Consider the following 12039-nt stretch of genomic DNA (forward strand, 5'->3'; position numbering starts at 1 on the left):
GTTACTTTATGAACTAGGGACAGTCAATCACACTGCTACTGTATGAACTACCTACAGTCAATCACACTGCTACTGTATAAACTAGCTACAGTCACTCACACTGCTACTGTATGAACTAGCTACAGTCCCAATGCTACACTATATGAACTAGCCACAGTCAATCACACTGCTACTGTATGAACTACCTACAGTCAATCACACTGCTACTGTATGAACTAGCTACAGTCCCAATGATACACTATATGAACTAGCTACAGTCAATCACACTGCTACCGTATGAACTAGCTACAGTCAATCACACTGCTACTGTATAAACTAGCTACAGTCCCAATGCTACTGTATGAACTAGCTACAGTCAATCACACTGCTACTGTATGAACTAGCTACAGTCAATCACACTGTTACTCTCTATGAATTAGCTACAGTCAATCACATTGCTACTGTATGAACTAGCTACAGTCAACACACTGCTACTGTATGAACTAGCTACAGACCCAATGATACACTATATGAATTAGCTACAGTCAATCACACTGCTACTGTATGAACTAGCTACAGTCCCAATGATACACTATATGAACTAGCTACAGTCAATCACACTGCGACTGTATGAACTACCTACAGTCAATCACACTGCTACTGTATGAACTAGCTACAGTTCCAATGATACACTATATGAACTAGCTACAGTCAATCACACTGCTACCGTATGAACTACCTACAGTCCCAATGCTACTGTATGAACTAGCTACAGTAGCTAGTTCATACAGTAGCAGTGTGACTGACTGTTGCTAACAGAAACATGTAGTTAGCCTGTGCTAGTAGCAACAAGTAGTTAGCCTGTGCTAGTAGAAACATGTAGTTAGCCTGTGCTAGTAGAAACATTAATGTGTTGTTAGCCTGTGCTAGTAGAAACATGTAGTTAGTCTGTGCTAGTAGAACCATGTAGTTAGTCTGTGGTAGTAGAAACATGTAGTTAGCCTGTGGTAGTAGAAACATGAATGTGTAGTTTGCCTGTGCTAGTAGAAACATGTAGTTAGTCTGGGGGGGGGTGGGCACTATGGTACCCTTTAGGGTGACTCTTTTTTGCCCCCCCCCCAGGAGGGAAGGAGGGATAAAGGGAGGGATGACCTATGACCCCTGCCCCGCCCCTCAGGGAGGAAGAGGGGGGAGGGAGGGAGGGAGGGAGGGAGGAAGAATGAGGGAGGGAGGGAGGGAGGGAGGGAGGGAGGATGACCTATGACCCCTGCCCCGCCCCTCAGGGAGGAGGGAGGGAGGGAGGGAGGAAGAATGAGAATGACCTTTGACCCCTGAATGACAATGACCTTTGACCCCCTGAATGAGAATGACCTTTGACCCCCGGAATGACAATGACCTTTGACCCCCCCCGAATGACAATGACCTATGACCCCTGACCCCTTTCCCCCCCTCTCTCACACACACACACACACACACACACACACACACACACACACACACACACACACACACACACAGGAGCTGTCCGTGGTCCCGCACGGGGCTGCGTTCAGATAGAAATACATCACATGGAACAAGACACACGCCTCTCTGACGTGTAGAGTCATCATGAGGTCACGCGGTTGTTTGGTTCACAAATACCTTATTGATATGAACACAGGTATCATCATCATCATCATCATCATCATCATCATCATCATCATCATCATCGTATTAAAATGAAGGAACTTGACTGTGTGTTTTTAGTTTTTTTACTCATCTCCTTTGTTGTTGACATCATGTCATGTTAAAACCATCATGAAGTGAACATGTTAAAACCATCATGAAGTTAACATGTTAAAACCATCATGAAGTTAACATGGTTAAAACCATCATGAAGTGAACATGTTAAAACCATCATGAAGTTAACATGGTTAAAACCATCATGAAGTGAACATGTTAAAACCATCATGAAGTTAACATGGTTAAAACCATCATGAAGTTAACATGTTAAAACCATCATGAAGTTAACATGGTTAAAACCATCATGAAGTAAACATGTTAAAACCATCATGAAGTTAACATGTTAAAACCATCATGAAGTTAACATGGTTAAAACCATCATGAAGTGAACATGTTAAAACCATCATGAAGTTAACATGGTTCAAACCATCATGAAGTTAACATGGTTAAAACCATCTCAAATCTCATGGATGGTCAGTTATTTCAACCATCGCTCCGTCTCTGAATTGGAGAGGTTACATTTCTCTAGCCCCGTCCCTCACCGGCGAGGAGATCGCTTTGTTGTTGTTTGAATCCCAGATTGCCCCTTTAAGAAAATGAATGTTGTTGTATCATAGAAAAAGGCTTTGATGCTTTTTATATTTGGAAGGATGTTTTAAGGTTAGACTAAGGTCTAAGGTGAGCTTTGCTTGAATAAAAACAATGTGAGCATAGAACAACAATGTTATTTACTTGTGCTTTTACTTGTATTCAGACATATTTTTGCTTCCTCGGTTGTTTCCTTATTTTGATATGCATTGTTTTTTCATTAGATTATATCTTTTTCATTGGATTATATATTTGAATTTTGAAATATGTTTTGCTTTTTAGAGGTATTTTACTAAATCTTCTTTTTCCATTGGTATTAGTCATTACACCGGCCGATAAGACATTCCTTCTTTCTGCTCGGAGCTGGAATGTTTCTTTGGTAATCATTCAACTTTTGATTCAGAAGTTGTTGTTCATAATTGGATTTGATCTGAATTCTGACATGCCTGACCGGCCGGTGTAACGGTACCCACGGGGACCCCGTGAGCGGAATGCTGCCGGTTCGAACCCCGCCTCCGCCCCGGACATTTTTGAAGTCTTTTGGGGGGATTATTTATGTCACCTGTTATTGGTTTTGTACATTTAAGTCCACGCGTGTCGTGCTTTGCGTGTGGCACTCTGCGCTTGACCCCTTTTCTTTTGATTGAAAGGTTGTTCATAATTGTATTTGATCGGTTGTTTCCTTATTTTGATATGAATTGATTTTTCATTCGATTATGTTAAAGACATCTTTTCTTTTGAATTTTGACATATGTTTTGCTTTTTAGAGGTATTTTCCAAAATCTTCTTTTTCCATCGCTATTAGTCATTAAACCGGCCGATAAGACGCTCCTTCTTTCTGCTCGGAGCCGGAATGTTGTTTCACATCCTTAGTCGAATGTGTTTTTAACGAAGCTCTGCCGACCGGCCGGTGTAACGGTACCCACGGGGACCCCGTGAGCGGAAGGCGGCCGGTTCGAACCCCGCCTCCGCCCCCGACGTTTTTGAAGTCCCTCTCTGTCCGGAAGAGGTCGAGCGCGCGCCTCTCATTTGGAGACCCGGATGAGTGCGCGTGCGGATTTGAATCTCGTTCTAGAAAAACCTCCGACGGGGCGACCGACTCCCCCGCTCGAGGGCGGCCACTTTGTTGATTTTTTTCAGCCGTGGGTCGTGAGCGGATCGGTGGTGCGAGGGGATGAGACGGACCCCCCGAGAGCGGAAGGGGGCCGGTTCGAATCCGACAACGGGCGGACAGGGATTGAGCGGGGGGGCTCCGACGGGCGGCCGTCTTGACTCCCCCAGTTACGCCGTCTCATCATTAAACGATTCCACCACTGATCGCCATGGTGGGGGACGGAGGGGGGTGGGCACTATGCTACCCTTTAGGGTGACTCTTTTTTGCCCCCCCCCCATGGCACTGGGAGGGAGGGAGGGATAGAGGGAGGGATGACCTATGACCCCTGCCCCGCCCCTCAGGGAGGAAGAGGGGGGAGGGAGGGAGGGAGGGAGGGAGGAAGAATGAGGGAGGAGGGAGGGAGGAAGAATGAGAATGACCTTTGACCCCTGAATGACAATGACCTTTGACCCCCTGAATGAGAATGACCTTTGACCCCCGGAATGACAATGACCTTTGACCCCCCCCCCCGAATGACAATGACCTATGACCCCTGACCCCTTTCCCCCCCTCTCTCTCACACACACACACACACACACACACACACACACACACACACACACACACACACACACACACACACACACACAGGAGCTGTCCGTGGTCCCGCACGGGGCTGCGTTCAGATAGAAATACATCACATGGAACAAGACACACGCCTCTCTGACGTGTAGAGTCATCATGAGGTCACGCGGTTGTTTGGTTCACAAATACCTTATTGATATGAACACAGGTATCATCATCATCATCATCATCATCATCATCATCATCGTATTAAAATGAAGGAACTTGACTGTGTGTTTTTAGTTTTTTTACTCATCTCCTTTGTTGTTGACATCATGTCATGTTAAAACCATCATGAAGTGAACATGTTAAAACCATCATGAAGTTAACATGTTAAAACCATCATGAAGTTAACATGGTTAAAACCATCATGAAGTGAACATGTTAAAACCATCATGAAGTTAACATGGTTAAAACCATCTCAAATCTCATGGATGGTCAGTTATTTCAACCATCGCTCCGTCTCTGAATTGGAGAGGTTACATTTCTCTAGCCCCGTCCCTCACCGGCGAGGAGATCGCTTTGTTGTTGTTTGAATCCCAGATTGCCCCTTTAAGAAAATGAATGTTGTTTCGAAGGGCCGGCACCCCTCCTCCATTGCCAGGGCCCGAAACCGGCGCCGGTGTTCCTCCGGTGTAAGGCCCAGGCGGTCCCGAATCGCCCGGGCCAGGGACGTGTAATCCCGTTGGGCGGCCGCCGGCAAACTGTGGGCCGCGAGCTGCGCCTCCCCTGACAGGAGGGGCAGCAGATGGTAGGCCCACTCTCGGACCGGCCACCCCGAGATCCTTGCCCTCCCCTCGAACACCGCGAGGAACGCCTCTGGGTCCCCCAGGTCCCCCATCTTCTGTAGCTGGACCTTGGGGGGACCTGGTGCCGCCCCGGTCCCCGGCGCCGGCCCGCCGACCCTGGTGAGGTCCTGGAGGAGGGCACGGTCCGCGGTCCTCGCCGCTGTCAGCTCTCCCAGCGTCGCCTGCTGGGTCTGCTGCAGGATCGTCTGTTGCTCGAGGACGAGCGCTATCCTCGAGACCGCTGCTGCTAGCGTCTCCATTCTCCGCCTTTACTCTGTGTCCCAGGTTGGGCGCCAATGTAACAAAGTCCGTTTATACACAGAGGCAGACGCAGCGGTGTAGTGAGGGAAAGGTCCCGTTTATTCATACAGTCAGTAATAATAATTTGTCCGTTGGCTTTCCAGCCTCGCCAGAGCGTCTCTCTCTCGCCACTGTCAGCTCTCAGCTCTCCTCGCCTACTGAAATGGCAGAAGCACACACATCTTAAACATTCGCCGACGAGACTTCATTTGCAGCAGGTGTGCAACAAAGTCTCGCCGACACAACCCCGGCCACGGTCCTGTAGCTCCCTCGACAGGCCGAACGCTGCATGTCCCCCCACAGAGACAATATTCTATTTTCATACATCATATATTATTCATATCCTGACATCACCTTCGGAGATTGTGAATAAACACAATACATTACAATGAGAAAGTTATTTACCGATACTTTAAACACTTGAAGGCTTTGTTGAATGCATTCAGCCATAACTGGAAATAAGACAGATAGTCGCTCTCACCTTGAAGCAGGAAAGCTGGGCCGGAATGAGTTCTCTGCTGAGGTCAAGTGTCTGCAGCCGGCTCCACTGTCACCTGAATGAGGAGGACACAACATCTAAATCAACACAGAAGTATAGGTCTCACTCAGGGGAGGCTGGTGGAGATAGAGATCAGAGGACGGGCTCATTGTAATGTAACAGGTTCCGAGACAGCTTCTACCTCCAAGCAATAAGACTTTCAAACTGATATCCACAGCAGCACTACCTGCTGCTCACCTGCACTGGAGACAATTTGCACTCACCCCTGCACAACCCCCGCACCCCCACCCCACCCCACCCACACACACACACACACATCATTGCTGCTATATATTTATATACTATTTATTCTGCTACACTTATTGTTTGACTGTTATTACTTGGTAGCATATTGTGTATTGTAATCATTGTACTTTTATTTTATTCTTATCTTATATTTATTGCACTGTAGAGAGGTAGCTTGTCATAACCATTTATTTGTACGTTTACAGCTATATCCTGTGCACATGATAAATACAGTTTGATTTGATTAGATTTTGATTTGATTTAATCCCCAAGTATCAATGTGACCGTCATGGAAGTTCTGATCTTATCAAAGATGGCATGGTGAATTACCGCAAAAACATTTTGTCCAAAACACTAGACAATTTCCGAAATAAAACATGTTGCCGTGTTCATGTTTTCATAGGCCTGATTCATATCTAGCGAATGCAAGTTTCAAAGTATCTCCATGACGTTAGCAGTTACCACAGACACCAAGGCCATCTGCTACTGCCGCTGTAGCATCTGCTTGAATGAACACCCTTTAGCTTACTAGTGGGCGCAGATAACATCTAATGTCCTATTGCAAACATGCTGCCACAAACCACCAACTTAAGTATAGTTTACATAATAAAGTACTCCTACACCTGTAGACAAATACATCAATAGACACCAAATTGTGATTTTTAAGAAGAGAGCGTGACCTTAGCCTGGCTCCAGATCTGTATGTGCTTCAGCCTTTCTGTGTTTCCTGTCCTGCCACATGATGATACACAATGACAGCCACCACGGTTGGCTAAGCTAAAGCCCTCACAGAGCCAGAGCCAGTGAGAGTGTGACCTAGCTGGGTACGCTCACCAGACCTAGAGCCAGTGAGAGTGTGACCTAGCTAGCTGCCCTCACCAGAGGCGAAGAGCATGGAGATCCCTCTGATCCCGGCCTTCATGAATTCTGTGTTGATACGTAGGCAGCAGACAGACTGTCCTCGTCGTCGCCATAGCTGACAGTGTGGACCCACGGGAGGTCGGACATGTTGCTAAGCAACACCATCCACTGGAGGAAAGGCTCCTGGGACTCATGGCGACCTGTCAGGGAAGAGAGAAGATGAGAGGAACAGTGGAGAGGATGAGAGGAACAGTGGAAAGACTTGAGTTTCAACACAAACTAGACACTGCTGGGTACATTCACATTCAGACAACTTAATGTCCTTGGAGAGGCAATTTGTTGCACAGCAGCAGTTAATCAAAACACAACAGACAACAACATTTCCAATATAGGCAAGGCAAGTTTATTTATATAGCACATTTCATACGCAGAGGTAATTCAAAGTGCTTTACTTAAAATAGATAAAAAGGAAAGAGCATAAAAAAATAAAAAAGCATAAAAGACAAAAAATAATAAAAGTCACAGTGCATTTTAGGGTCAGAGTGCAATTATTAGCAGCAATTTAGTTTAAATTTAAGGCAAAGGCGAACATAAAGGTTTTTAGCTCATTTTTTAAAGTAGCCAGAGTTGGGGCTGATCTTAGATCTTCCGGAAGTTTATTCCATCTATGTGTAGCATAATAACTGAATGCTGCTTTGTTTTAATCCTAGGAACAGTCAGTAGAAGTTATTAAGTTCTTTGGCATAGTTATCGTTGGGATTGTCAATATGAATGTTAAAATCTCCTGATATACCATGGAGATTATGGACAGTAGTTCAGCAAATTCATCAAAGAAACTACTAGAATATTTACCTGTCCATGGCAGGCTAGAATCTGTGTAAATCTAAATCAGTGGTCTCAAACTCAATTCCACAAGAGCCATTGGTGTGTATATTTGTGTTTTGTTCCAGCCTAGCACTGACACACCAACATCTACCACCTCAATCACAACTTTGATTAGTTGAATCCCACAAAAAAGACGTGTCAGCCTTCCGAGAATAGAGGTTTGAGACCACTGTTCTACATCTAGTAAGTTGTTGCCAGTTAAGGAGCCTACCAGGGCTGGTGAAGACCCACGTAGAGATGTTGGCTCCCGTACTCATGATGTACTCTACGTCCAGACTAGCCTCCAGGCCGGCCTTGCCCCCTCCCTGGGTTCCCACCACCCGGTCCACCTTAGACAGGTGCTGGAAGCCTCGACCAAACATGGTCATGAACTCAGCCAGGTCCGCTGGGTGGTAGAACTGTTCCAGGAACTAGAGCACCAGATAGAGAAGAGTTGGATTTGAATACTGTACTTCCTATCAATGTCCTATGAAGTTGCCAGTCTGACACAGTAATTTGATGGAGTGATGTGGGTGTGTGTTATCCAGACCTGGGCGACAGCCTGGCTGTTGTTCTGAGCTGATCCCACGTCAGCTGCTGTCAGGTTGTAACGACTCCTCAGGGTGGTGGGGGTCACCCCCAGATGGAACCCCGTCCCAGACCGTCTCCTATTGGTCAAGAACTCACTGACGTCCTGCCCCTTGGGTGGGAAGCGGTGAACACCGCCAACTAAGAGAGGAATAATGTTGATTAATTGTTGCATCCGCAACACGGTTGTCACCATTTTAGCATATGGTTTGTTGACATATCTAATAATGCTTCAGTTGAAAAAGCACATAGCGAACAGATATCAATCACATTGATTTCCGACCACTAGAAACATTCACGATTCAGAAATCGTTCCGAATTCTGAGCTTACCAAAGTCAAGGTGCTGATGAACGTCGTCATGCACTGCGTAACGAGTCGGTGACCTCACCAGGGAGTGGCCATCTCTCACATAGCGGTGGAACTCACTGCCTGGCAACAGGGTCTCCGCCACTCTAAGAGAAAGGGAAAAAACATTTTCTTCCTTTGTCTAGCACTGTGGCTGCCGATGGCACCAAGTTCTTATTGAAGGTTTTTCTTACGGTGACTGATGTATAGTTGATTCACTTACTTAGACAAATGTACTTATTGTAAGTCGCTTTGGATAAAAGCGTCCGCTAAATTAATTAAATACAAATGTAAAAGAAGCATCAATCCATCTGTGGTTAGAGAACTCACAGAGTTCAGGCAAAAGTATCTGTTCTCCACGCTCTCTGTGGTAGCTATATGGAGCTCAGGCGAGGGTAATAAAGTCTAAACTCGACTTGCAAACAATATAACCAGATTTTATCCATTCAATTCTAAGGGACTCAATTAAGAAGTGTCTTCCATTTTCACATTGAGGAAGTGGTTGTCACGTGAGTAGATAAAAAAAGAGAAGCACTTACTGCGCCGTCATGGTGCACTGCAGGAAGTCCTGAGTAAGGACTGTGAGACAGGCTGTCACCCCGTGACTCTGCAGCCAATGACGCACCACTTTCTGGGTCAGGTGGGACGGGCGCGTCAGAATGGCTACCTCCTCCAGAGACAGGTGCTTCCCTGAGGAGGACAGAGTTGACAGACATTAGAAATCATTGAATAAGATTTAATATAAATAGAATTTGAGTTCTATGGTTGACAGTGTTGCAGCAGGGGCATAGAATTTGAATTGCGCAGGCATAGTTCTAGATCTGTATAGCATATCTTTTAGCCAATGATAGGAGAAGTCAGAGGAGTTGGCTCAAGCTTACACAGATCTGGGATATCTTAGGGGGCTCTGGTAGGGAATCATATACATACAAATCAAATGAAAACGTGATATAACAGTAAGTTTCCTCTGCTAAATCAACACATGATGGAATGTCAGGTTTGTAATGTAATGGATGAAACAAGTGATTTCTACCATATTGTGCTGAATCAGGGTCTGACACCAGTTTCAGCAGCTCCTCCAGTCCACATTCTGCTGCTTCAGAGCAAACGTCAGCTCCAGATCTTCTGTGGAGCTGACCCGACCTACGTGGTTCCACCCGTCAGGTATCCTGAATGGACCAAACATAAAAGCAACTCTGACAACGTTTCACTTCACATTACAGCACAGTGGACTTCCATGAGCTGTTCTCTAAACTCTTGATTTGTTTTATAAATCAGACTGAGCAAGTGCAACAACTAAAAAAAAATCTATAGAGTTGTGAAAACAGCTAGAAATGTCCACAAGCTTTGCAGAGTAAAGTTTTTCCAGAACATTGGGTAAGCTTCACAGAAGCAGTATATTGTAACGACCCTGTGTAAGGCCCGTTAGCAGCTCCGCCAAGAGAGTTAACTCTCTTGGTGTTGTGGCTAGCGCGGCCGGTTTGTAAGCGGAAGGTTGCGAGTTCGATACCCGCTTAAGGCAAGCTGCTCTGCCCCGCCGTTCGTTACAATATTAACCACAAGCTTTTTTTGTTGTTGTTGTTGTTCATTTCGGGGTATTAACCACAAGCGTTATAAAACATTAAGAAGGCTATTTGAGGGTTTTGAAGTCTTACAAGATGCCTTGGTCAGCCTTCAGATGCTTACTCACAACCAGTGAACTGCATATCAGCACACAGAGAGCCACCCTGGAAGAAAACAAAAATTGCCGAGTGCTCCGTTAGTGTATTTCACACTCGGCTACGAGGGTGTAAGATCCTGCAACATAAGGCAGTAAAAAAATCTATGACCTCTAGGAAAGAGAACAGCTTGTTGAGCAGACAGCTACCAATGCTTTGAGACAGATACTGTCGATGTCCGTCTCCCTTGAAAAAGTGAACAAATACAATATTTCGGATATCTCGGTTATATTGAAGTTACGTCTAAACAAAAGAATACAGCATGTTCTTTGATGAAATCTGGGTCATTTCCCTAGCCGGTAGGACCATGGGGTATAGCCTAATTAGTTTTAATAAAAAGCAGCAGCTTGCATCAATCGCCAAAACAAATCTTCATTGCTTCCTAAACAATCAAAGAACATTACATTTGCCATGGCATTAAACACTTACAGAGTTCTCATTGTTGTGGCATGCATTGGCTCAGCCTCCTCCAAGGACTGTCTTTATGATGTTTTGTTAAGACAGTTCGGCAGCGTATCAGTGGAGGTTTATCACATGACGCCGTCAGCTGGTGTCAGTCACGTGACTAGCAAAATAGAAGACGCCGGGCAGTTTCCAAAGTGCATTAGCAATTCATAGTACAGCTGACTCCAGCATTTCTGGCACCTCTTGTACATTAATATCATGCATAATGCTATGGAAACTAATATTTATCCAAGATCTATGAAACTCAGTATTGCATCAGCATTGCCCACACTGTCATACTATTGAAGAAGACATACAAAATCAAGGTCAACGACATCTTGGTGATTTATAATATAAATTTATTGCAGAAACACCTTGCCATCAGTGGCATGACAAAAAACAATAAGTAATAAAAAAATGCAACATAGAACATAATAATAATAATACTTTTCAACAGTAATCATTCACACATGACTGTGTGTTCTCAATTGTCCTCCATCCTCCACTCACTTCGTCCTCAAAAAGCATTGGAGGAGAATATGTAAGGGGAGGAAACTAGATCTTCTCCTCCAATGCGTTTTCAGTAGGATGTGAGTGGAGGAGCGAGGAGAGGACGCGTGGAGTTGTGTTCCTAACAAGTGAGAAAACGCTCTGGTGTCTGGCTCAGTGGTCATCCTGGAAGTAGTAGTCCTCTTCCTCCCCACTGTCATCTGAAGCGGACTCCTTGTCAGGAAACATCTCCCACACAACAAACGAATCATTCTCCTCTGAAAGAGGAGTACATGAGATTAAGTTTAAAAAGATTCCTTCCAAATTACAGATTATGTACGCTTATATTGGGATCATAAATCATTCTTGTTTTCTACTTTTGTAGTGTGTGTCTAGGAACTGGTTTAATTCAAGTACACTGCAATCCAGTTTGACATATCATGAATAAAGCAGACTGTAAAAGGATACATACCATCCCCACTGCATCTTCTCATCACCCGTTTCACTGATGGAGTTGGTATGTCGTTCTGAGACAATTACAAATAAAATCAATAAATAATTAAATACATTCTATACAGCAACATGAGCTCTTTCGGTAGATTCCTGATGGAACTTCTGTTGGCAAGTCTGTGAGTTTCTCTGCAATATTCATTCACAAACACAAACCTTGGCAGACGGGGCTTGTTGAGGAACCTTGATTCGGCCTTTCTTCAATCTTTTCTGAAGCTGGAAGAGGTATTTGTCATTGTCGTTTCTAAAACAGGAGAGAAGAAAAAGTTCAGATTTATTGGCTCAGTATTGTCTCCCCATTGCCTCAGTACTCTCTTCCCATTGGCTCAGTGACTTAGTAG

At 44.9% G+C, this 12039-nt stretch overlaps 1 pseudogene across 1 annotated transcript; it reads right to left on the reverse strand.

Annotated features, from left to right (window-relative positions):
• Positions 1 to 4469: 4469 nt before the first annotated feature.
• LOC310823972 (tripeptidyl-peptidase 1-like) lies at positions 4470 to 9723 on the reverse strand (annotated as a pseudogene). The gene is made up of 8 exons: positions 9571 to 9723; positions 9077 to 9227; positions 8523 to 8644; positions 8154 to 8332; positions 7836 to 8034; positions 6758 to 6939; positions 5576 to 5648; positions 4470 to 5252 (listed from the first exon to the last, which is right to left on the reverse strand). The product of its transcript is annotated as a tripeptidyl-peptidase 1-like (transcript).
• Between the last annotated feature and the right edge of the window lie 2316 nt (positions 9724 to 12039).

The sequence above is a fragment of the Argentina silus genome (genome assembly GCF_951799395.1).
Source record: "Argentina silus genome assembly, chromosome: Y".
NCBI classification, from domain to species: Eukaryota; Metazoa; Chordata; class Actinopteri; order Argentiniformes; family Argentinidae; genus Argentina; species Argentina silus.